The 26,530-nt window shown below is 43.4% G+C and overlaps 1 protein-coding gene across 16 annotated transcripts in view; it reads left to right on the forward strand.

The window, feature by feature from the left end:
- MAP4 (microtubule associated protein 4) overlaps window positions 1–26,530 on the forward strand; it is a 456,329-nt gene that overhangs the window by 111,879 nt on the left and 317,920 nt on the right. The window lies entirely within an intron of this gene.

Below are 26,530 nucleotides of genomic sequence, written 5' to 3' on the forward strand. Positions count from 1 at the left end.
AAGCTATCAGGAGGGAAGCAGCACAGGCACTTCCGTCTCCAGAAAATGGTGGTGGCTGCTGCTGCTGCAGGATTCCTTGCTTTCAAGTTTGGGGTCCAGGCCTTTCTTGGTGGAGGTGGAGCTAACGTCCAGTTTATTCACTCGTGGGGTATAACAGTCGTCGGATTATTATTTTTTTTTTTTTTTTTATTCTGGTAAAGATGGTCCTTCCCACTTCTAGGATAACAGTTCTTGTGGTGGTTCCTTTTGGTAAAGCAGGCCTCTGGCACTGGGTCACAGGGTCCTCCCTATGGTTTGAGCATGCCACCTCTTCCTAGCTGCAGCATGCCAGGCATGGATACCGGGGACTTGCCTTGCGTGACGCAGTGCCACACAGCGTGCCTCATCTTTCTCCCCTGCCAGCCTCTGTCTTCTCCCTTGGCTGTGGGAGATGGGAGTGTGCATTGAGCACTGGATGTTCTTCAGAGCCAGTGGAGGAGCTCTGACAACCACATGTGGCTTCTCTTGCACTTGTCACAATGGGCCAGTTCCCTTTTTTTTTTTTTTTTAATAAAAGTTTCGTCTCTTAGCTCCCCATGTTTCCTTTTTTTTTTTTTTTTTTTTAATTTGGAGAAGTCTGGGGATTTCGGTGCTTCCCTAGCTATTCTTTTCACTATGTGAGTCCTCTTCATGTCTGCATTGCCAGTCCTGAGGAGGCTGATGTGCCACACGCTTTAATGTAGGTGTGTCTTGGGCTTAAAAGTTAGGAAAACAAGAGTTAAGTATTCTAAGGTAAAATTCTTAGGAGTCACTTATCCTACGATGCTTTCTAATATCGCACCAGGTTATACCAAAACAGCGATGCAAGTGATTATTGGCGGCACTTCGGGGTGCTGGCTCCACTTTACCCCTTCCCTTAAGGTTTACATCCTTTCCTCCCTCTTGACTTGCACTGCATTTCTTAGATTAAAGGAAATCTTATGCCATTTACCGGCCTCATTCCATGCCTGGAAACCAGGCAGGGTGGGCCTGTCTTAGTTTAATAGATTGTGATAAGAATAACTATTTTTCTTTTTAGGGTAAGGAGTGCTTAGTGAGTTTTTTGTGGTACATGAATATGGGAGGTTCCTTAAAGAAGTGCTGTGTCATTTTCCAGTCTCCCCTGGCTTGTTCTGGAAGCTCATGTGAGTTCAGCTGGCATCAAATGTCAGATCCCGCTGCCCGGCCTGCAGTAATGGAGCCTCATCCTTCCTGAATGAGAGATCGGTGGCAGGCATGCTTCTCTTCACAGGCTTAGAATTGGATTAATTTCAGGAGCAGAAAATAGCCAGACACTGGTCACAGTCTCATCTGCTCTTCAGCCTTTTCAGTCGCCTTGAGCACGCAGTGCTTGCTTGAGTTGCTGGTACCTAAAAGGCAGAGCCTGGGCTGTTTGGTAAGGGTCACATCTTAGATACCTTTAGAGGGTTTTCATCTGTTTAGAATTTTCAATTGTGACTCATTCAGATGAGTCCAGAAATGGACCAGCTCTCTCAGTAACTGGATGCCTGGCACAGACTCTAGCTGCTTTGCGTTTCACATACACTAAGTGATTCCAAGTCATTGTCGCTGTCCTCTTTGATCTGAGTAGCATGCAGAGTGAATCAGTTGATTTCTAAATGCATGCCATTGCCATGAATGGCTGTTCCTTTCTCTGCCTTGCTGACACGAGGTTGCTATTAATTTCTATAGTGCTGCTAGATGCACCCAGTGCTATAAAAATACATGACTGTCCTTGCTCCATAGAGCCTGGTCTGGTCAAGACAAACACACGGGACAAAAGTTTGGGAGTTTCATGTTATCTGTAGTTAAAACTGAGGGTGTAATCAGGGGTAAAGATTTAAAAGCATCCACCAAGGTGAATTTTTAGTGGGTTTGAATAAGGGTGGAGAGCACGAGTCACCAACTCGGGAAGTCTCTCTTCCCAGTATATGGCCCAGCAAGGAGAGGGGCAGAGTGAAGGCTCTTGCAAGTGAGTAAAACGGTTGGTTCAGTTTATGCATAAAGTTCAGTGTAGTGTCTTGAAGGGTGTTAGGGGCATATTGTCAGTGGCAAAATCACACAGCTGGATTTTGAATAGGTCGTGAGGAGATGCTTCACTGGGAGACTTGAGGAACAGGTTGCAGTAGTCTCAGCACAAGGTGATAAGGTGACCCTTGGCTTTAGTTGTATCTGCATTAAGACAGCAGATACCTCAGATCATGAGAGAGCTGTGAGCTACATTTTCAAAGGAGGTGGCTGACAAAAGCTAAAAAAACAGCATTCAAGAAATATAAAGGATCCTAAAAGGAGCACAAGGAAGAATATCTGATGGAACTGAGGGAGACTAAGAAAGTAATCAAGATAGCAAAAAGTCAAGCAGAAGAAAGGATTGCCAAAGAGGTAAAGCAAGGTGACAACCTTTTTCAGATGGGAGAAAAGCTCCAAGTGGTATAGTGAAATTGAACGGTGAAAAGGATCAATGTGTGGAGAGAGACGAAGAAATGGTAGAAATATTAAACGAATACTTCAGTTCGGTGTTCACTAAAGAGGACCTTGGAGAAGGACCGTCACTAGTTAACAAGAAACTGGAGGGGAGTGGAGTAGATGTAACTCCGTTTACAGAAGAGAATGTATGGAAAGAGCTAGGAAAAATTAAAATGGACAAAGCCATGGGACCTGATAAGGTTCATCCCAGGATACTGAGGGTGCTCAGATGTACTGGCGAGTCCATTGAGTGACCTGTTCAACAGATCCCTAGAAATGGGAGTGGTACAGAGTGATTGGAGAAGAGTTGGTGGTGGTCCCGCATCACAAGAGTGGGAGCAGAGAGGAAGCTGGAAATTATAGGCTGGTTAGCCTCACCTCTGTGGTGGGAAAGGTAATGGAGTCGCTTCTGAAAGAGAATAGTGAACTATCTACAGTCGGAAGAACTGTTGGACCAGAGGCAGCATGGATTCACCAGGGGGAGGTCCTGTCAGACAAATCTGATTGCCTTTTTCGATTGGGTGACTAGGGAATTGGACAGAGGAAGAGTGCTCGATGTCATCTACTTGGATTTCAGCAAAGCTTTTGATACGGTCCCACACAGGAGGCTTGTGAATAAAATGAGAAGCTTAGGAATGGGCGCCAAGATGGTGGCCTGGATTGCAAACTGACAGAGACAATGTGTGACGGTAAATGGAACTTACTCTGAAGAGAGCGGTGTTAAGCAGAGTGTTGCAAAGATTGGTGTTGGGACCGGTCCTGTTCAATATCTTTGAGCGACATTGCGGACTGGATAGAAGGTAAGGTTGGTCTTTTTTTGCGGATGATACTAAGATCTGCAACAGAGTGGACACGCCAGAAGGAGTAGAGAGAATGAGACGTGACTTAAGGAAGCTGGAAAAGTGGTCGAAGATATGGCAGCTGAGATTCAGTGCCAAGAAGTGCAGAGTCATGCATATGGGGAGTGGAAATACAAAAGAATTGTATTTGGGAGGTGAAGGACTGATGTGCACTGAGCTGGAGAGAGACCTTGGGGTGATAGTGTCTAACGATCTGAAGTCAGCAAAACAATGTGACAAGGTGATAACTAAAGCCAGAAGAATGCTGGGCTGCATAGAGAGAGGAATATCTAGTAAGAGAGAAGTGATGATCCCCTTGTACAGGGCCTTGGTGAGGCCTGACCTGGAGTACTGTGTTCAGTTCTGGAGACATATCTCCAAAGGGACAGAGACAGGATGGAGGCGGTCCAGAGAAGGGCAACGAAAAAGGAGGATGGTCTTTATAAAATGATTTGAGGACAGATTAAAGAACCTAAATATGTACACCCTGGAGGAGATGAGGAGCAGAGGAGATATGATAGACTTTCAGATATCTGAAAGGTTTTAATGGTCAACATCAAACCTTTTACAATGGAAAAAAATCAATAGAACTAGGGGCCACGATTTGAAGCTCCAGGGAGGAAGACTCAGAACCAATGTCAGGAAGTATTTCTTCATGGAGAGGGTGGTGGATGCCTGGAATGCCCTTCCGGAGGACTTGATGAAGACTAAAACTGTGAAAGATTTCAAAGCTGCGTGGGAAACACTGTGGATCCATAAAGGCTAGAGGATGGGAATGAAGAGTAGAGCCATGGGGGGTGGCTTACTGGAATGTTTACTACCTGGTGATCACTACCCTTACTCAAAAAAAATACCTTGCACGGTTAATGCAACCCCAACATTGCTCTCTGCGTCAATGGCAAAGGGAAATGTGGAAAAGGGGATTTGCATTCAGATAACCAAAAAGGACTGAACTACACAATCTGGGTAAATAAACGTGGGGTAGCTTGCTTATTATGGTGGTTACTACCGTAAACCAATTAAGCCTGATATATCATTTTGAAAGCATATACAGCGTTGCTATCTGCTTCAACGGTAGGGTGAAGTGAGGAAAACAGGATTTGCATTCAGACATCAGCCAACAAGGCATCGATCTGTGCAGTGTGTGTGTGTGAACAAGCATTGGGGTAGCTTGCTTGATGTGGCGGTTACAACCCTTAAACATAAGCCTTATGCTCACCTTTTGATGCAACTCCAACGTTACTCTCTGCATCAATGACAGGAGATGGCAGGAAATTTGAATCAAACAGTTACCAACAAGAGCCCTGAAGTTGGTGAAACAGATAAGTATTGGAAAATAAGTCTTAAGCTTGCTGGGCAGACTAGATGGGCCGACTGGTCTTTTTCTGCCGTCATTTCTATGTATAGAAATATTTTTCATTTTATTTCCTGCTAATCTCAAAAGCAGTTGCTATTCTTGTAATTTCCAGATGACGCTTTAAAACCACGTATCATGGAAATTCTCCTATGGCAAGCTGTTTAGATTAGTGTTTCAGTTGCCGATTGGGCAGGCTGCGAGAGCAGCTGTCTATTCCTGATGTGATATCCAGTCTTTCCAGTGAGGTGAATTAGTTTCAGCTTTGTGCTTTCCCTCATTTGCAGCTATCACCCACTCACATGCCATTCTGCTGTTCAGTAGATGAACCAGAGTAACTTAATCTCCTCAATTGGCTATCATAAGCAGTCCCACTCTTTACCATATTTGATCGGTCTTAGACTACAGCTGCATGAACTTAATACCATTAAATAGTGTTAATGATCAGTTTTTTTTTTTTATACTCAAAGGTGTGCCACTCTTTAATCTTGAAACAATTTGACCATTAGCAAGGAGTTGGATGTTTATATATTGACCTAGCAATATGGGTTGCACAATCTGACTTCAAGCAGATGAGTCTGTTTTTACATCATACCTGATAGATTTTTTTTGGTGTATTGGCTGTAGCTTCTGCAGCTGTTTCAGGTTTTGGGAATTGATGGCTGTTGTCCCTTCAAGGCCTTATGGGATCAATTATCTTAAATCCTGAATCTTCCATTGCATGTTAGAAGTGCTATGTAAACAAGCATCCATAAGTGGTTTGACTTGTCAATATTTACTTGTTTCTTATGAGGTACTTTTTTCAAAAATGGCTGACTTCCCCCCCCCCCCCCCCCCTTATCCCACCATATTCTTTATAAAAGCTGAAAGTTCTCTGGCTCTGTTTCCTCAATCTCAAGGATGTTTACTCTCTCATAACCATCTCCCCTGGCCACAAAGTACCTCGCTTTGTGGTGGGGAAGACTCACTACCAGTACAGGGTGCTCCCTTTTGGGTTAGCCTCAACCCCTCGCATCTTCAAATGCCTGGCGGTGGTGGCGGCGGCGCATCTCTGGTACCGTGCAGTGCACGTCTTCCCATACTTGGACGACTGGTTGGTCAAAAGCGACTCGTGCACGGGGCGTTGGATGCTTTAGCCCTGACCATGCAGATGCTGCAGTCCTTGGTTTATAGACTACCCAAAATCTCACCCCTGCCAGTCTCCTCAGCTGGACTTCATAGGAGCCAGGCTGGACACGGTGCAGACAAAAGCATTTCTGCCCCACGATCGGGCTCTTGTCCTCGAGTCATTGGCAACCGTTGTATGCAGCAGTTGGCATGCGAGTTCCACCTTCTGCTTCGCTTGTTGGGCCACATGGTGGCTTCAGACCATGTTACCCACTTGCCCGCCTGTGTATGTGAAGGGCAAAATGGACGTTGTGTTTGCAATGGCAGCAGGCATCCCAAGACCTCGAGGCCCGTGTCTCCGTGTTACAACCTCTGAGGGATCTCTGTTCTGGTGGGATAATCTCTCCAATTTGGAGCAGGGGATTCTCTTCCAGGCTGCCCTGCCTCAAGAGGTCCTTGCTGCTGATGCCTCTCCTCAGGGCTGGGGAGCCCATGTGGATGTCATCCACACGCTAAGTCACTGGACTGCTCAGGAAGCTCTCTCAGATAAACCTCGTAGAGCTTTGGGCATTCGTTACACCCTCTGGGCATTCCGGAACTCCTTATCACATAAGGAAGTCCTGATTCGGGTAGACAACCAGGTCATGATGTGGTGTATCAACAAGCAGGGAGGCACAGGATCATTCCTCTTTCAGGAGACTGTGCAGATTTGGTCCTGGGCCCTGTCACAGGGGATGTCTTTGCGAGTGACATACCTGCCCAGGACTCTGAGTGTGCAGGCAGACCATCTGAGCTGTTCCTTTCAGCAGCACGAATGGCCCCTGAATCCAGCAGTGGCGGCCCAGATTTTTCACTGGTGAGGAACCCCAGATGTGGACCTCTTACCTCCCTGGACAACTGCAAGGTGAGCAGTTTTTGCTCCCTGGTCGCACAGGACTGTTGTCTGGCCTCCACCTTCTCTCTTCATTGGGGGAAGGGCCTCCTGTACATGTATCCCCCTCTCCCGCTTATCTTGAAGACTCTCCTGAAGCTTCAACAGGACTGAGGGACCAAGATACTCGTAGCACCCTACTGGCCCTGGCAGGTCTGGTTCCCTCTCCTTTGGGATCTGTCGCTCAGGGTCCCATCCAGCTGGGGACTGCACCCGATCTGATAACTCAGAACCAGGGTGCTCTGCACCATCTGAACCTCTGGGCATCGGCCTTGACAATGTGAATGTTGAGCGCCTAGTCCTTCAGCCCCAGGTCCTCTTGGAAAACATCTCCCAGGTGCTGGTGGCTTCCAGAAAGCCTTCCACCAGGAAGTCTTACAAGTTTAAAATGGAGAAGATTCTCCACCTGGTGTGCGGAGCATGGCTTGGATCCATTCACATGCCCCCTTCCCCAGTTCTTAGACTATTTGTGGCACGTTTCAGACCAGCTCAGACAGGGTTTCATGTCAGTGCCGTTAGTGTGTACCATCGGGGTGTCGCTGGCACACTCATCAGTGCAGCCTTTAGTAGGTTGCTCTGCTCTGCGGAGTTGGGTTCTTTCATTTTTTTGTGTTTTCGCTCATATTTTTGAGTGAAGTTGGGACCTCGTGTGGACACGCGGATAATGGCATGTTGGGCATGCTCAGTGTGGCAGTCCGTTTTCCATGCTGGGCTCCATTTGATGTCACCAATCTTTGAGGACTAACATCCTGCTGTTGTAAGAACACCTTACAGGTAAGCAACTGCGCTTAACATCAGTTTGCTAGTCACATCATGAGAACAGGGTTGTCCTCGCACACAACTGCTCCAGTAGGTTCTGGCAGTCCTCTTGGAGGTTGCTACCTCAGCCATGTGATGTAATGGCACTCGATGGTGTTACCTCTTCCCCTCCTCTGCCATAGTAACTTCCCTCTAGAGGCACTCCCTTATCCAGATGCACAGAACACCCACTCATGCTCCCCTGCTGTCTGGGCCAGAGAATAAGACCCACAGTACCCCCCCCCCCCCCTTTCCCGACACTTGCCACTCAATTCTTAGAGCCTGCAGACACCAGCCTGTGAAAACTACCGCACCCTGCTCTAAGGCCTTGTGGGCCTTACCACCACAGAAGCACTTTAAAAAAAACCCCCAAAAAAGCCCCAAAACTTCTCCAGCAAAGTTTCTCTGTGTAAGTATTACACAATCAACAAAGCAAGGTGGCCAGGAAAATTAAACGAGAATACAAAGAGGCAAGTGATTATTCTAGTTCAATAAATATTGAAGAGTATTGTCACAAACAGTATCTGAATCAGCAAAAGTTAGATTGAGCTATAAAAATGGTATGGCCCCCAAATGTGATCATACTTGAAACACGCCTTTTTAATACACAGCGTGGTCTTTAATATCTGTGCATCTGAGATGCCAGTGATCCATTCCAGGCTTAAAGTAAGAATAGTGAATCTAGCTGCAAGAAGCTTATTCACTAGCAGTCTGCACCTTTTAAAGGAACGAGTGAACCCTCCTACCTGCCAAGGATTCCTAACAATGGTGTAATGTGGACAGGGAGACTCAAGATATCTGCAGTCTCCAGGGTCACAGGAAACCATAAATGTTGAACATCCTGGCAGAACCCACTGCATGTGAGCGCATGTACCAATGTCACCACATCCTCTAACAAACCTCACGAAGGATCTTTGAATAAAATATAAAGGTACAATAGATTCTATGGAGTAATCTGACCATAAGCTCAACCCTTCTGCTGCAGATGAATACCAGATGTGCTGCAGTCCAGACACCCCTCCAAGCCCTCTCATCCAGTAAAGCTCCCAAATCAACATTCCAGACATCTACCAACCTCTGAAATTTAAGTATTCCCCAGTAAATAGCTGTGATATCTCTAGCTGAGGAATCAGACCACTTGGGTAATTTTTCTTTTGCATTCAAGGGATGAAGAGGTGTTTAGATCTAATAAAGCCGGCCAGTACCTACTGAAGTTGTAAGAAATGAGCCTGGCAACTGACCTAAATCACATCTTGCTGTAATGTTTGAAAAGTGTGCAACCCTCCCTCATCCCTTAACAGATAAATACCAGGCCCTTAGCTCTCCATTGCTGAATGAAAGGTGGAAAAATATATCCAGAAACAATAGAATTCTGAGGTATAGGAGGAATAGCAGTCGCAGCTTCTCACGCCAGTTCAAGAATCTATTTTTGAGTTTTATATACTGTCATAACGGTTTACAAAGTTTGAATTGTAAGTCTCAACAATTGTACAAAAGTATAACAAGGTGCATCTTAAACAGAGGGTAAACATTTCTAGTCCAGAAGGAATCAATATGAGGGAGGAGGAGGGTTTGTATGGTTCTGGTTGGAGGCAAGTTATTTTGATGTTTGTGGATGAGAGTTCGATTGAGAGTTAGGATGTTCAGAAGTATGAATGTCAATGTAGAATTTGCAAAAACAGCCATGTTTTTAGGTCTGTTTTGAAAGTTTTGAGATTGGGTTGGGTTCTCAGATCTTGGTAGAGAGTTCCAAATTTTAGGGGAGGCGATGGAAAAGGCTCTTTCTCTGTTGTCAAATGCGCATCTCTTGGGGGGGGGGGTGTGTATATTTAAGCATCCTGAGTTGTTTGAACGTAGGTTTCTTTGAGGATTCTGGGGGGTTATGTTTAAGCTATTTAGTCCTTGATGTTCATTGTTTAGAATTTTATGTATGATGGTCATTGATTTGTGTTCAATACGTGCTTTAATTGGGAGCCAATGAAGTGAAATCAATATGGGCGTTGTGTTCATTTCTCTTTGTTCCTGTCAGAACTCTGGCTGCTGAGTTCTGCAGAATCTGGAGTGGTTTGAGGATTGAATGAGGTATTCCAATTAGTAGGGAGTTGCAGTAGTCGAAGGTAGTGAAAATGAGTAGTTGTAAGACAGTTCTGAAATCATAAGGGTTAAGAAATGGTTTTAAATGTCTTAGGGTTAGTCTGTGATATCCTTCTTTGGTTTTGTTTGATATGTGGTTCTTGAATGAAAGCTCTTTATCAATGATAATTCCGAGGTTCCTGGTGTGGGTGGTGGGGAGTATAGAGTTTATCAAGTAAAGGCAGGGGTGGCTGAGTTGGATTGGGTTTTTTGTCCATGAGGATTATTTCAGTTTTGTCTGAATTATGTGCTTCAGAGAATTTAGGAGATGTTAATCGAGATAAGTAGGTCAGAGGTTTTCTTGTAGGTGTCTTCGATTGAATTTTGGATGGGAATTAGAAGTTGAATGTTGTCAGCCTGTGTCCATATCTAAAGAGTGTGAGTTAACATGGGACTGTCACGGCACACTTTGAGAGAGGGGAGTTGGATAAAAAGGTCAACTTAGCCAAGTTAAAATGTATCCACTTGCTCTTTCCATCGCCAGCCAAGGAACTTTTAAAAACCAAACCGTGCTTGTAAGTTTGCCTAATCTAAACATATATTACTAGGTGGCCAGATTGACTAAGCCATACCCCTGTTCTCTTAACCAAACTTGGTCTGGCTTTCTTAGCCACAGTATACATTTAGAAATAGAACTATTTAACTCATTGAATACTCTAGAGGTACAGCACAAGGAATATGCTGAAATAACTTGAAGCACATCTATTTTTACAAGGTTGATCCCGCCTACCTAGAAAATAGGCAGATCTTCCCAAGTCAGCAGGTCCTGTTAATTTTACTAAGTAACTTTTAGAAAATTACTAGTGACACACTCGGATATTGAAAACTCGTGTATTGATGTAAAGGGGGATAAACAAGTAGGTATCACCACTTTGTTTCCAATAGCAAACAATTCAAATTTTGCAAAATTAACTTTAGCCAGCCAAGGCATAAGCCAAAAGACTCAAATTCAAGGACCAAGGTTCGCAATTCAGTTAAACTAAAACAGCATAGAGTGTTCCCAACCCAAGCTAGAAACCTTTTAAGCCCAAGATGCTGATGGATAGCTGCTGCCAGTGGCTCAATTGCCAAGTCAAAGAATAGGGGAGATGGAATAATCTTGTCTAGTACTGCAAGCCATAGAAATTTATTTATTTAAAATCTTTCTATACCGTCGTTAAGTGGGTGCCATCACAACGGTTCACAATAAGGCACAAAAACTGTTGCATAAAGTGTCTGGAATTCTAACTCTTATACAGGTGCCATCAAAATACTGTAACAATATATCATAATAAGTACTATTTGGTGAGTGTTATAAGTTATGTCTAGATTTTCTAACTCTGCTAAAAGTTTGGTGTTACTTAACTTTAGTTCTTTGAAGTTTAAGATAGATGTGGAGATTAGAATATAGGAGAGGAGACACACTTTAAGAAGGAGTGTGTTTGTGTGGGCGTTTGCTTGACCGCAACTAACAGTTCCCTAGGTTTTTCTCTTGATTCTCTTTGTGGTATGCTTGCTTAAATAGCCATGTTTTTAAATTTTTTCTGAATGTTTGATGTCTCTTTCTAATCTGATTTCTACCGGCATGGTGTTCCATATTATCGGTCCTGCTAGTGATAGGGCCCTGTCCCTTACTTGTGTTAATCTGGCTGTTTTGACTGATGGTATAGTTAGCAGTGCTTTGTTTGCTGACCTTAGGTTTCTGTGTGGGGTATGTAAGCGGAGGGCTGTGTTCAGCCACTCTGCTTTTTCGTCGTGTATCAGTTTATGAATGGTGCATAAAGTTTTGTATTGTATTCTTTGTTCAATGGGTAACCAGTGTAATTCTATTAAGGTTTCAGTGATATGTTCTCTTTTACTTTTCCCAGTTAGAATTCTGGCCGCTGAGTTTTGTAAAATCTGTAATGGTCTTATTGTGGTATATGGTAGTCCCAGTAGGAGGGCATTGTAATAGTCGGTACTGGAAAAGATTAGGGCTTGTAAGACTGATCGGAAGTTGGTGGGCGTTAGTGGTGGTTTTAATCTTCTGAGAGTCATAAGTTTGGCGTATCCTTCTTTTACTTTTTGAGATGTTGTTTCATACTTAGTTCTGGGTCAATTATCACTCCCAGGTTTCTTACTTTCTCAGCTAGATGTACCTTTTGGTTGTTTTTGAGTGTAATTGGGTTCTGGATGATAGTTATGTGTTTTTGTTCTAGGTGTAAGAAATCTGTTTTATCTATATAGATTACTAGTTCCATTTGGTTTAGAAGTTGTTTTATTATATCTAGGTACATGTTTGCTATGTTTAGTGTTTTTTCAATTGTGTCATCAATTGGGAGTATTAACTGAATATCATCGGCGTAGATGTAATGCGAAATTCCTAAACCTGCTAGTAGGTGACATAACGGCAGCATGTATATGTTGAACAGTGTGGCGGATAGGGCAGATCCCTGTGGAACTCCTGTTTGAAGGTTTATTCTTTCTGACATTGCTTCTTTGATTTGTACCTGGAAGAATCTGTTATGTAGGTATGATTTAAACCATCTGATTGTCGAGTTGCTTAGTCCTATTTCTTCTAATCTATTTATCAATATGTCATGGTTAACTGTATCGAATGCCACTGAAAGATCAAGCATTACTAAAATGTACTGTTTACCGCTGTCTAATCCTCTCATGATGTTGTCTGTTAGTGCAAGTAGTAGTGTTTCAGTGAAGTTTTTGCGGAAGTAATGAAAGAGAAGCTAAAAACACTTTGAGAACTCCCTAAATATGGGTGGCTTCAAGACTTCCGCTTGTGGACAGGTCATGTCAATCATGGGCAGTCATGAGAGTTGCTACAGATGCCCAGACCTGGAACACTAACTCAAATGTAAGGCATGTGGAAACGTCTCCTTGCTCACAGCTGTTGAGAGCAGCTAAAATTGACCTGCTGAAGGATCGTAATCCACAGTGTCCAAATGTCTCCAATCCTCAGACTCCTCAAAATGCTAGGAGTAAGTTATCAAGTGCTTTGTCGCACCATAAGGATCTGGACAGGCCAGCTCCAGAGGTATCAAATGCGTGGGGGGTTACTTTCCTCTGGTTCAGTAAAATTGCCAACCAAGGTAAAACACGGACCTGTATCAACAGTCACAATCTGAACCAGTGCTGACCAAGAAGGAAAAGGATTATGCACCTCTATACAAAGTCTCATCCTTCTGGCAATGCATCAAGTGCATACAGACTGTCGATGCATGGCTCTAAGAGCAAGGAACCAAAACTGACACAAGATGCATGGAGGATATCGCATGATGCATTGGTCTACCTGAAGTAAACTCTTGATGCACAAGGTGTCAGATCATGGGCCTGATGCGCAGAGCATTGCAACAGTGCAAAAATTACATCAGCTTTAGAGGGTTGCTCAAGACAGTGTCGCATAAACAAACTTAGACAATAGACTCTTCTAACCATCAGTTCAGATGAGACTTCACAACATTTATCACTGATCCACACTCTCAGATGCTAGCATTTTTATCCAATTTTTCTAACATGCCCAGAACACTATGTGCATGATATCCTAAGAGCTGCATTGTCAACCCAGTTATATGCAGCTTGTAGCTCAGCCAGAGTGGAACCTTCACTCCACCTACCATCTTCACTTACAATCGCCTTTCCTCAATTTCAGATAAGATTTTCATCTATAGGCCCCAGACCCAATACTTATAAATACATCCCTTGATGTCTAGACATGCCTCATGAGAACACAAATCCATCATGGTATCTGAAGAGGGTACCCCCACCTTAACACGGCACAATGCTCTCAGGCTATGGATCTACAGGTAGTTTGGGGATTCTTTTCTTCCTTTATTCAAGAACCAGAATGACAGTTTCTATCTGTCTATGCAATTGTCACCCTCAAGGGTTATGCCAGATTGCCCCTCTGCTACCCACCTAATCAGCCTCTGGAAGGCTTCATCTGACTTCTAGCAAAAGACCACTTCCAGTTCCACCCCTATGGGAAGTTCAGTCCACCAGAATCTCCACATTCTTCCAGGTCTAGTGAACTCTTACCAAGAGTTTCCTGGCCAGCCCTATAGGATGCTTTTTGGATCCTTTAACAGAGCCACCAGTTCATTCCTCTTCTCAAGAGGATCTTACTCTAAATTTGTAGAGAAGATGGGACTGGCGTTTAATGTAGTGCAAAAAGAACAGGACTCCATTTTTTGGGCAACATCCCTCAGATTGCGGTATTCCCTGACAAAGACTGTTTGAAACGATCAGTATTGGGTTATTTTTCAAAGGCCATGTAGCTGTATTGCTCCTGATATGAAGACCTTCATTGCTTATGCACAAGTTATCAACATTTTTCATAAGCTGTTAAGTTATTTTAAGTGCTGTGCAATGGCTTACTGTGCATGGAATTCAGGCTCTGCATTGAGTTAACAGCTTGACCTCAGTCATTGATTAGTTACCTATGAAGGAACCATTCACCAATATTTTTTTACATGCCTTCATGTTTTGCTTGCTATTATGGTACAACTTATAAGAACTTTAAATATGCCCATATGGATCCATTGAATGCACCACTGGCTGGTTGTAATTGCTGCTCTGTGCAGGTTACTTCATAACCCAAATCATTACAGTCCACCTCTTAGTTCTTATCGCTTTGAACATATCCAGTACAAGTACCAGCAGTATTTAGTTGCCACCACCAAGATTTTTTGCCTAGAGGAGAAATGAGGGGTATATAAAACTTAAATACCTGAAAAGTATTAATACACTGAAATTATACCTTTTCCACTGGGAGGGGATCCTTAATATGTAGCTCCAGTGGGGTAGACTTCGGGATAACTTTAGAAAATATTTAACAAAAAAAAGAGATGGTAATGATAAAAGTAACAAGAGTTCAAGAATGGGATAACAGCTGCTCCAGTGGCTAGAAGATGGATTGTGGCAGACATGGTAGTCGTGTCTTTCCAATAGCCCGGAAGCTGGACCCTAATAGTATGGGATCCAGGCTTGCTTGGGATCTATCAACTGCACCACTCCATGGTAAAGTTGGTGTTTTTAAAACATGCTAATTTGATTTGTGAATCGCTTTACAGATTGAAGCAGTCGCCCAAAGCAATGAACAAAATAAGCAAAATAAAACAAAACATAAAATTCACTTAAATAACACTATCATAATTTAAAAACTATAGCAGTATGTATTTGATCCCAACCCATAACTAATTTATCCTCCCCTACAGGAAACGAAGACTAATTGCCAATCATTGATAGGGTACTATGCAATTGGCATGAAATTCAAACCCAAGATCTGTAAAACGAAAGGATTTAATTATCAACAGACACAAACCAGGTCTTCAACATTTTACAGAATTTTACTAAATGTACTATTTCTCAGTTCCAAAGGAAGATTAATCACAAGCCTGGAATTATAGCTGAAAAAGATGCTACACACACGAGTGACAATCTCTTTACTGGCGGAAGCTGGAGGTGCTGCTTCTAGATTCATGCCATTCCAGTGAGCCCGTCAGTGAACGGGAGCCAGAACCAAGCTCTTGAATTTACATCGGTCCAGTGGAGTTGTAACAGCAGAGGTTTAGCAGATGTTCTGTTTCCCCCAAAACCATAAGAGCAGCTGTATTTTCGACCAGCTGTAACTTGCAAATCAACTTTCCCTGAATGCCTAAGTAGATTGCATTACTTAGAAAGGATCAATGCATAGGTCACAGCTTTTAATGCTGACATTCTCCAAACAAGGTCGCAATTGCTACCTGTGCAACTCGTTTTTCCTAAGTAAAGTGAGCATATAACACCACTCCATTCCCACCAAATTTAGTTAAAATAGGGATATTGCCAGTCCCTACTCTTAGCAGCTGTTTTTTCCATATTAATAACCATCTTGTTACTACAAAACCAATTTGTCACTGCTTGTAAACACAAATTCAATCTTAAAACAACTTCCTTAGGATTTTTTTCCTAGATGTGCCATAATCTGCATAAAAGGAATAAAATCAAATGATTAAATCAACCCATCTAAAGGAATAAAAAAAATACGTGCTACTTACATGCCTGATTCAAAAGCATTGGATGTGTTTTGGGGGTAGGAAGGAGAGGAATTTGGTTTTTTTTTTTGTTTGTTTCTTTTTCCCCTTCTCCCAGGGATTCATGCTGAGTATCTAGATTGCAGTTTACCAGCTGTATATGGTGGGGTGTGTGTGTGTTAGTATAGGCTCAGTCCCCTTGCCTTCTGCTGAAGTAGTGATAGCTCCATCTAGGCAGACTGCAAGGGTAGGAGCTGAAAACTCAAATCTGTTGAGGGAAGAATACAAGAGATAAGTGGAGAGTCTTACAGTAGTCAGACTGGTCCCAGGCTTAGGTTGTCTGCTGCCTCAACTTCTGCCTACCCTGAGTAGGCAGCTGCTGAACAGTGGCAGGAGTTTGACACTGAACAGAGCAGAAGGGGATGTCTTTGGGGAAAAAAAATACAGGCACTGGGCAGGAGCTGATTGGTCCTCAACCACAGCAGATAACTGCAAGGTAGACTGATGTTCCTTACATCAGTACCACTCTCTTGAACTTCAGTGACGGACAAGTTGCTCCAGCAGAAGGCAAGGGGATTGAGGCCTCTACTAAGTCTGAGCAAAGTGTTAGTTCAGGAGTGGTTCAAGATGAACTCTGTACAAGTGATTCTTCATTTAAACAAAGGATTGGATGTGTCTTGGATCTGAAAAAAAAACCTTAAACTTCCAGTGGGTAAGATGAATGGGGATGCGTACTTCTCAGGCTTGTAGTGGAAAAAATGCCCACTACCAGTGGTAACCCCAATGGTGTTCACAAAATTCCTTATGATAGTGGTGGTACAGCTTAATCAACAGTCAGCATCTTTCTACAGTTGGATGATTGACTGGATCCCTGTGATTTGTAGTCAATTTTACCAAGGCTGTCATGGTTTTCTCAGAATTGATATTCACTTCAGAAAGAAATTTCTCCCTCTTGAAAGAACTGCACTGCTGAGTCTCCACAGGACTGAGCTTCAGCAAGGTCTATCCTGGTCCTTCTTGCTGCACTGCATGTGGTTCCTCTGACTTCTGTGCATTTGGGGCCTTCAGTGTGATCTCTGAAGCTAAGGGGATCAGCTTGATCAACCATTATCCCACCAGATCTGACATCCCAGGGTAAGAGCATCCTTCAGTGGTGGATGAATCTGGAAGTTCTAAAGGCAGTGTCCATGAAGGGCTGGTGGGTGCACATTGACTGTGGGCCCTAGTGGAGAGGTGTCGGCAAATCAGCCACATGGAGCTGCAGGCAGTCTGTTATGCTGTGAGAGCTTTCTCCTCTTTTGGGAAAGAATTTTGGTCCAGATAGACAACCAATTGACCATGTTCTACATAAACAAGCAGGGAGCTGCAGAGACCCTCTGAATCTGGTTATAGGCAGGACACATCATCACCATACAACCTACCTTCTGGAAATCAATATGTTGGTGGACTGCCTCAGCAAAGTTACAAATGTCCATGTGCTTCTTGGACTAAAGGGTTGCTAACTACTTCAGTCTGTGGGGGGGAAGCCATTGATCAACCCATGTTCACCTCTGGAAGGCAAAAGAAAAGCTGACGTTCTGTTCCATACATCTGAACAGCTACAGGTTAGGTCCTGATAACTTTGTGCTAGACTGGAGTGTTGGTCTACTCTATGCATATTGACAGTCTTAATCACTAGGACTGTTCAGAAGGTTTTTTCATTACATGGTGAGGATAATCCTCCTAGCGTTGGTCTGGCCACAGCAAATGTGGTATCCATATCTTGTAAGTCAATCTCTGGTTCCATTGGAAATATCTCAAACACTCATCACACAGGACGACTGTAGGCTTTGCCATCTCATTTTGCTGTTTATAGTCTTCATGGTGTGGATGTTGAGCACAAATCATTCCCAAGGAAGTGGAGAATGTACCAGTTGCCACCAGGAAACCTTTAACCAGGAGATACTACAGTTTCAAATGGAAGAGTTCTCTACTTTGGTGTGGGATCAGTTAGCTGAATCCCCCTTCCGCAGCCCAAGGGACTTCAATATCATTTGTCCTTGGGCCTTATCGCTTCAAAGTTGATCTTGGCACCAATGTGGTGTTTCACCAGCAGGTGGAGGATGCTTGAATCTCTACCTTTTTTTTTTGTGTCTCATAGTTCATGAGAGGTCTGTGGCATTCTAAGCCTCTAATCTGTAAACCTCCAGTACCCTGAACTCATTGTGGTTCTAGCACAAATCACAAAACCTTTTGAGACTCGAGTCAGACTTGAAGTTTCTCAACTTGGAAAGTGTGGTTCGGGGTTTTTTTTTTATAGCAGTCACTTTCACACAAAGAGTAAGTGAATTACAGGCTCTGGTTTCATAGTCTCCATACATTGTTGTTTTTTTCTATGAACTTGCCCCATATTTCTTCTGAAAGTGTTGCATGTTTAATCTGGCACTTGTGTGGCCAGTGTTCTTTTCAAGACTACGTATGTATGAAAGACACTGGGCTCTTCACTCCTTGGGCTGTAAGCACCCTGGCATATCCAGAGAGCACGTGACCTCGCTGTCAAGTTCAAGAGCAGTAGAAGAAGCTGCTTGGGTGGAGAGGGGTGGGGCCTTCTCCCAACTCTGCCCCAAGCTCCACCCATTCATAATAGGAAAACCATATTAATAAAAGGAATAAGCTTAAGCTCAGGAAGATACTGAGGGGCTCATTTACCTGTGTACACTTGAACATCTGTAAATCGCTCAGTAAGACACTTTTTTAACTGAGCTCTGACAGCTAGGTCCATGTTGGCTCTGAGATCACTCCTGTGTTGTAGCTAATTCATCCTGTCTACAGAGAACCTTGCTTACATATAAGCAAACTTACTTTCTTACTATTTGTACTTCCCTGTCGGGTGGCATAAATATTATGTTGGACCAGTGTTCAAATACTTGCCAGAAACGCCACACTGCTTTTTTGTTCCTTGTGTTGCTTGTTTAACTGGTCATGGAAACTCACCCTGCCCTCCAAGAGTTTGCCCTTAACAGGTTTTTCTGATGCTTCGCCCTTATTTGTTTGGCCTCTGTCTCTTGACAGCTCTGTGGTCAGTAAACTTAATGAAAAATTATCTCCAGCTCCAAAGTGTAATCCTTAAGCATTTCTTTGTTTTGCTTTTGCTTATTCTCTCAAGTGTCTCTTAAAAATATGATCAGAATCTGACGTTCCTCCCTTTATAACCTGTATCAAACTGCAGTCCTGAAGGGCCTGGAAGCTGGTTTTGTTTTTCAGGGTATCCCTAATGAATCAAGGCACAGGCTGCCTGTCTTCTGTATATAAATCTCATGCATATTCGTTGGGGATATCCTGACACCAGCCTGGCCTGACGGGGTTTTGGTTGGACACCCCTGCTGTACCGGGGGGTCACGTTCTCAAGTTTTGTTCAAGTGGTAATTCTTTCATGGACCTCAAAACGCTTGACAATTTAGCACAGGAGTTATAATAATGACATGTACATCAAATCATTCCAGAAGGGCATTTATATCACACAATATTAAATACTGGCGAGTAAACAATCTGAAATTGACATAAAGAGATGATTAACTGAAAGGGTTGAAGATAGAGAACATTTGAAGCATTTCAACAAGGGTCACAGAGTACGATTTCAGACTGACTCACTAGTATTTAATATTATGTGATTTAAACACCCTACTGGAATGTTTTGCTGTACATGGCATTATTATAACTCGTGCATGAAATTGAGCGGGAATTACAAATCATTTGTATGGATTCCCTATCACATGTATGCTGTCCCTCCTGTTGCAGCCCATGCGCAACACGGTTCCGTGTCGGGACTTTTTCTTTAATAAATTCTGCTGTGTGTACACTCAAAGCAATTTTTGCTCATTTGAAACATCCATTTTGTGGCTTTCTGTACCATCAGTAGTACACTTGTTTGCGACACACCTGTCTTGGGTATTCATCCAGTGCGTTTGCTCATCGTTCCACATTTCTTGGGTGGTTTCAATTCCCCCCTCCATTCTGACACGCTGACGGGCGATTCTCGTGTACCTGATACACTGCACACTAGGAATTGGTAGAACTACAATATTAAATATTTGTTTAAAAAGGATATGTGGGAAAAATTCTTCACAGAATTATTTTTTTTTTACTGCACACTTGATTCATAAGCAACTGCTGCTGTACAAACCCTTGCTTAATCTCTCGTGTTCAGGGTCTGTGTGGAAGTGAGGGATGTCACAATGACACTGAATGTAGAATATCCCCAGAAACTGAGTACAACTCTCCGACTGAACTGCCCTAATGATTTTGAGACTTGTGCATATGGGCAGCATATTTAAGTATTGCCAGTCTCGCTCACAGCCGGGAAGAGAACAGCATTGCGTCCTGCCTGCTGGAATATATGTTGCATGATGCATCTACTGGGTCTTCATGTCTCACTAGTTGAGAATCGCTGTTCTATAGTAACACTATGGGGCTTGTAACTTGGTGATATTCCTATCTCTAGTAAAGCAAAAGCAAGCTGTTTTTTGGTGACTCATTTTTATTGAGCAAATAACTCAGGTCATGCTTGGATATGCTGTTGACATCTGGAAACGTCTGGCTTGAAAGCTTCTTGCTTCAGAGCCAGATGTTTGTGCATGCCTCTCCAAAGCAGGATATTTACTTTCACAGCTAATGGGTTTCCAGAGGAATGAGTGTGCATGCATCCACCCCTCCATTTGGAATGTGTTGAGAATTCTGTTCATTAAAACTGATTACATGCTTCGTTAGGTACAAACGTGGAAAGCGCATGGTACCACAAATTTTGCACCCAAACCCTCCCATATTTATCCAGTCCCAATTCCACTGACACATACGGCTACAATATAAGATTTAAAAGCTTCCTGTGAAGGCAGGGTGGGGGAGAAGCCAAATCTTTGCTTACTAAATTACCGGTAAGTAATCTGATTTCAGTCTTGCATCGGATGGCGAGGTACTTCACTTTTTTTGGGCCAAAGTAACTCAAGGCCGTAGGCTGTGTAACAGATGAGCTTGCTTCTTTCAGACTGGAGCGCTCCTGAAGACCCGGCTTTATCTAGACAAGCTGGCAGCCTTCGTTTTTAGGCAATTCAAGCATCAGATAAAATTTTTAAAATCAAATACTTAGTGGGCAGCCTGCATAAGCCGTGCATGATTGGGGGAAAAATGTGATCAGATTTCTCACTGCTCCGCTAGCCTTGCAGCACTATCTTGCATTAGTTTTTTAACCAGTGCGCACTAACTCCCGGCAGCAGCCGATACACCGTTAACAATAATTGAGCTAACCAGGAATTGGTGTGGTGGGTAAAACTGCAAATGTCTAATCTGCCTAAGAACAAAGTGGACTGATCCATGCTGGATACTGGAGTTTTTCACTGTGTTAAACTTACGGTTCAATGATGCATCCCGGTGGGACCACCCCCATTTTAGTGGGGGTCGGCATTTTCTCTATCCTAAGGTACATGGAGTCCTATTAAGATAGGAATGAAACCAGGGGAGTACTCTCTTCCCCCTCCCCCAGGTCCAGACTGACTTTGCCACCTCAGTAAGGGTTTGAAACTTTAGTATTTCAGCCATGGTCTCCCTCTTCCGTTCATGTAATCGGTTGGAGTCTGTATGTACATGGAGCCTATCCACCAGGCAGCTTACACTACCAGCTGGCGGCTCAAAGCTCCCGTGTTTCTCCTCAAGTCGAAAGGCGTAAGCTCGCTCATGGGCACAGAAACGGACACAGCACACACCTTGCCCAAAGGACAGGGTGAAACAGACACCCAAGCAAGCAGCTAGCTAGACAGTTATCCTATAACTAGACGAGCAGGACCTAAAGACTCTGCAAAGAGACAGAAACCCAAGATCCATGCAGGCAGAGACGCACTGCACCTAGACAGACAAGCACGCGCACTACAGACGTCCGGACGTACAGGCAGACCAGACGAACCCAGAGTGACACATCACAATAGTAAGGGCTGGAACATTTATCAAACAAGCGCCAGCCAAAAGCTTTTTAAAAGCTGAGAAATTCCATCTAACTCTGCAACCCCCTCTTTTTTTTTTTTTTTTGCCTTTTTCACTTTCCTGTTTTCCTCTAGTTTTATATTTAGTCTTGTATTAATTTACTTTTTTTTTTTGCCTTGTATTCTTCCTTCCCCACATCCTTATTCTCTGGCCTCTTTGTCCATTCTCCTCCTCCTCCCACCCCCGGGTAGGGACCTGGCCACAGCAGGAATTCCTCCCGGGCTGTGCGGCACAGCAGTGACTCCTTCCTGTGTCCAGCTCTGCAGCAGAGTAAAGCGGCTCCTCACCAGGCCCTGCCACAGCAGAAGCAGCTACTCCCCGGCCCACCCGAAGATGCATGGCTAAGCCAGGGCGAGCTTGCAATGTCGTCACTGTTCTGGCAGCTCCCTGCCCCCACAGCACCAGCACTTGACAGCATAACTAACTTTTTATTTCTTTTCTTTGTTGATTGGGCAGCCAGAACACTCCCCTCTTTCAGGATTAATCAGGCTCCACCATACGGTCTCACCCCTTAACCAATTAGCCTTGATTCTTCTGACACAGCTACAGCGTGGCTCACCACTTCCAAGAGGGAAGGGAATTGGATTCAGATGACGGCCAAGCCTGGACCCCGACTTATGGTCTAGGATACTGATTACGCAGGCCTGCTTCCTACAGCCAAGTCCTAAAGCAAAGCACATTCAAGCAGCGTTATCTGGATTATCGAGAAGGCTGCGCAACCAAGTAAAAACGTTGCTAGCAGCAGTAATCTTATAGACTTGACGGTTGCTTAGTTTTGATTATAAACATTACTACCTTTAACACGAGGCATGGGATTAACAAGCACGGCGCGGCATTTTCTACCATAAACTTGCTGGGCAGACTGGATGGACTGTTTGGGTCTTTCTCTGCTGTCATTACTATGTTATGTGACCTTTTATAAACTTTCACCATCCTACTTAAAACTTTCCAATAGTAATTGGCTAAACCTTTTTTTTTTTTTTTTTTTTTCTCCTCTCCTCCTTTGCCGCCCTACACTTTGCAAGCTGCTGTGTGCAGTCGTCTAGGCCTCTGGGAAGCCTCCTGCCCACGCTGGAGGTGGCTGCATGTTTGTAGTGTCCTAAATCATTGCTGTTGGAGGGAGGTATAGCTGCCCTCGAGGCTCTTAAACACTGAGCTACAGAATGGGCAGCTTAAATGCCTGTGTTTGTACTTGGGGTGGCACTGAGGGTCAGATTTTCTTCTTAAAATTGAGTGATCAGTGAAAAGTGGGTAGTGTTCCGATTTATCTGGGGTTTATGAAAATGGTAGGACTAAAATATTTTTAAATTGTGAACCCCCCCCTGTACATAAGCAGATCTAGAAACTGTTTAATGGTTGGAGGAAGAAGGTGGCTTGCTGGGTAGGTGAGAACATTTTTTACAGAGCAAGTTTCCTCCCCCCCCCTTTTTTTTTTTTTCCCCGTAGGTTAGTGCACAGCAAAAAATACCTGAAGAGGAATATTTAGTACTCCTTGAAACGTCACTCACTCATGGAGCGAGCAGAAATCTCAGGCCCGCGGTCCCATGCACTGGCAGACCACTCCTGTCATTGTTTTACTTTCTCCTGGTTAAAGCAGCAGAGCAAAAATGCAAAAACAAATCAACCCAAGGAAGTGTGTAGGAAGCTTCACTACAATAGAAAAGTATATAATCTCACTTCATACATTAGAGGGACGGAACACACAGGATATTAAAATGTGACCTTTATATGAATAGAGGACTAATAATTTTGTGTTCAAAAATGTCATAAAATTTAGAAATTCTGACATTTTTGAACACAAAATTTAGTCCTATATTCATATAAAGGTCACACTTTAAGATCCTGCGTGTGCCGTTCCCTCTAACAAATATATGAAGTGAAATTTGCTTTTCTAAAGCAGCACAGCTGCATGACATTACCTTTTGGATTTCCAGCTCAGTTGGAGCCAGGGTTGGGATCCTGGTGCTATAAGCCTTTTGAATCTATACAGTTTTTTGTTTTTCTGCCATCTTATGTCCCATCCCAGCTTATTTTAATCCAGTTACTGCAGCAGTCCCTGGATGGTGTCATGCACCATGGCTCCTTCTGGAAACCTGCAGGCGTAGATATTGAATCAGCCACTAGGTGCCGCCATTGCATGATGACCATGACCGTCCCTTCCCCACCCTTGGTGTTGGAGGGGAGTGTTCACATTTGCTTCCACAGCAGCTCCATGGAGCAGGACAGCCACCTTGTAGATGGAAATAGGCCAACCCTGTATGTCCACTCTCATCAGACTTTAAATTTGATGTACAGAGGTTCTACCTCTAGATGAACCAGTTTTCACTCCTATTCTTTTTCAGATTGAGGATCAGATTTAAACAGGGCTAATAGCAAGCCTGAGGTTCCCCTTTAGCCCTACCCCCTCCCATTTTGTCATGCAAGATCCTGTTGGTTGTGCCAAGATAGGTGGTGTAGGGGCAGTGCAGTTGGACTGAATGGAAACACAAGGCTGGCAGTGCCAGCTCTTTAGTGAACCTGAATAGGAAAAATGCCGATATTCTAAATGCAGAAAGCTACTATTGGGGCTGAGGGAAGACATCAAACTATCCCTTTGAGAGCTGCTAACTTTATTTTTTCAATTTTGCCCTGGCCAAAAATTGAAGGGTTAAGGTTTTTGTCTCCCTAGTGGGAGGTGACAAGTGGCGAGTCGCGGAAGTCTGGTAGATGTTGCCCGTCTGGGCTTTCATAAGGCTTTTGTGACACTTGCCCGCAAATTAGACTGACAATCTGGACAGTGAGGGAGTTGACCAAGTGTTGTGGCTGAGAGGTAGGATGCAGTGGTGGTAGATGGGAGTTCACCCCTTTTACGTGCAAAGTGATCAGTGATGCTACCCAGTGTTCAGTACTGGCACTGTTTACTAATTGAGAGAATGAAAAACTGGAGACTATTTACAGATGACTCAAGTCTACAACAGACACAAGTGGTCGAAAAATAGAAATGAGGCTTGATAAAATGGGGAGAAGGGTCAAGAGTTTGCAAAGATTAGCTTTGCTTGGAAAAGTGTAAATCCGTGCGTTTGGTGTGTAACAATCTATTGGCACATCTTTCAGAAGGTCAAGAATTGGAAACTGTCAAATAGGAAAAATCTAGGAGTAGTAATCTCAAATGACATCAAGGTAGCTAGCAGTATACTAAAATAATTGGAAAAACTAATGGTATGCTCACTTTCATAAGTAGAGGTGTTAAACTAGCTTAGATTAGAGATTTACTCTTTAGAAGGGTGTATGGGATCTGTATTTGTTTTTTTTTCCCCTGTATCCCCTATGGGATATGTACCTCACTTTCAGCACTCTGATTTTAAGTTAAAATATTGATTTTTTTGTATAGATCATTTAAGACCCCATTTTGAGTACTGTGTTCATTTGTGGAGATCACAGCTTATTGACATACTAAGGATGGAGGCTATTGAGAAGAGGACTACAGACATACAAGCCTGTGATGCAAACCCTACACAGAGGCTTAAAATGTACTTGGGAGAAAAGGATGAGACTTTATTTTTTTTTTAAATATTGGCAGGCTTCAACAAATTATGGGAAGGTAACATCATGAAATGTGGATCTATAGGGAGGAAAGTGAAGAGGCAACAGAAATGATGGATTTTTTTCTTTTTTTTACCGAGGGCGATTATTGCTAGAACAGCATACTTGCAGAGTTAGTGGCAAGCAGAAATGTGATGAGTTTGTAATTGCTTGGGAAAGGTACAGAGCACTGTGGTAAATGGGCTAGTGTGGGCTAATAGGTAGAAAGTATTAAAAGGAATACTCATGAAAGTTTTTTACAGTGGGGTTGTGAAGTGGAGCAGGGAACACTGGGAAGGGAAGTGCTGGGATGGATCAATTCTTTATCTGCCATCATTAATGCAGGGGTATGGAAATTTTGGTCCTAGAGTGCTGCAGGCTTGTTGGGTTTTCCAAGATATTTAGTGAATGTGCTTGAAAACCTAACACGCTTGTGGTACTCTAGGAGCAGATTTCCCTATCCCAGAAATAGAGCCAAAGATAAAACGAGACTGCGTTAGCTCATTGGAGGCTGAGCCTTACGATTGTCATCTGTCCATCCAGCCTACCCAACTTGATTTTTATTTTACAGCTTAGGTAGCTGAACAGACATTAACTGCCCAAGCAATGGCTTCCTCCCTAATGTCCCCTACCCAACCTCACAACCCAAGTGGTAAAACTCTCTCTGTAGGCCTTAGTATATCTGTTTGTGGGGATGGATCTCTGTAGCATGTAGAATGTGAAATGTCAGCATGTTCCAGCAGGGCAGAGGGGAGCCTTCATCTTGTTCCAGTGGAAGCATCAGTTTGGCTATTGGCCTTAAGGCCAAAGAGGTGTAGCTGATATTTCATGGGCTGCCTTCTCCTTGTGATTGGTCTTTGCTTACTGCTAAGAAAAATGGGTTCTGAAAATTGTAGACTAGATGCTAAGAGCTGTTACTGAATAATGACACTTGGGGTAGTCAACAGTATGCTCATGGTCTCTGGTCTTATTTTCAGGAAAACCTAAAGTAGAGAAGTCTAACTGGTTAGTACTAGACGTGCAGTGTCTACTGAATACCAGGTCTGAAACTTCAAGCAGTGGTGTTGGTTTGGTATCTTGTCTCCTCTTATGCTTTGATAAACTCCAGGACGGGACATATTTAACCTCTGGATTGTAATTGTCAAACTCGTGTGAATTGTTTGGCTCTGCTCCTCTTCCAAACTGAGCTCAGCAAGTAATTGTGCAAACATGGTGATTAAAAAAAGGCTGTATGCAATCTGTTTGGTTTTTTTTTTTCACCTAGCCTGCAAATCTAGTTTTAAAATCCTGCATGGGGAAGCTTAGCTAACAAACCGGCCGATACAGT

Source organism: Rhinatrema bivittatum, chromosome 2 (genome assembly GCF_901001135.1).
Source record: "Rhinatrema bivittatum chromosome 2, aRhiBiv1.1, whole genome shotgun sequence".
In the NCBI taxonomy this organism is placed as follows: Eukaryota; Metazoa; Chordata; class Amphibia; order Gymnophiona; family Rhinatrematidae; genus Rhinatrema; species Rhinatrema bivittatum.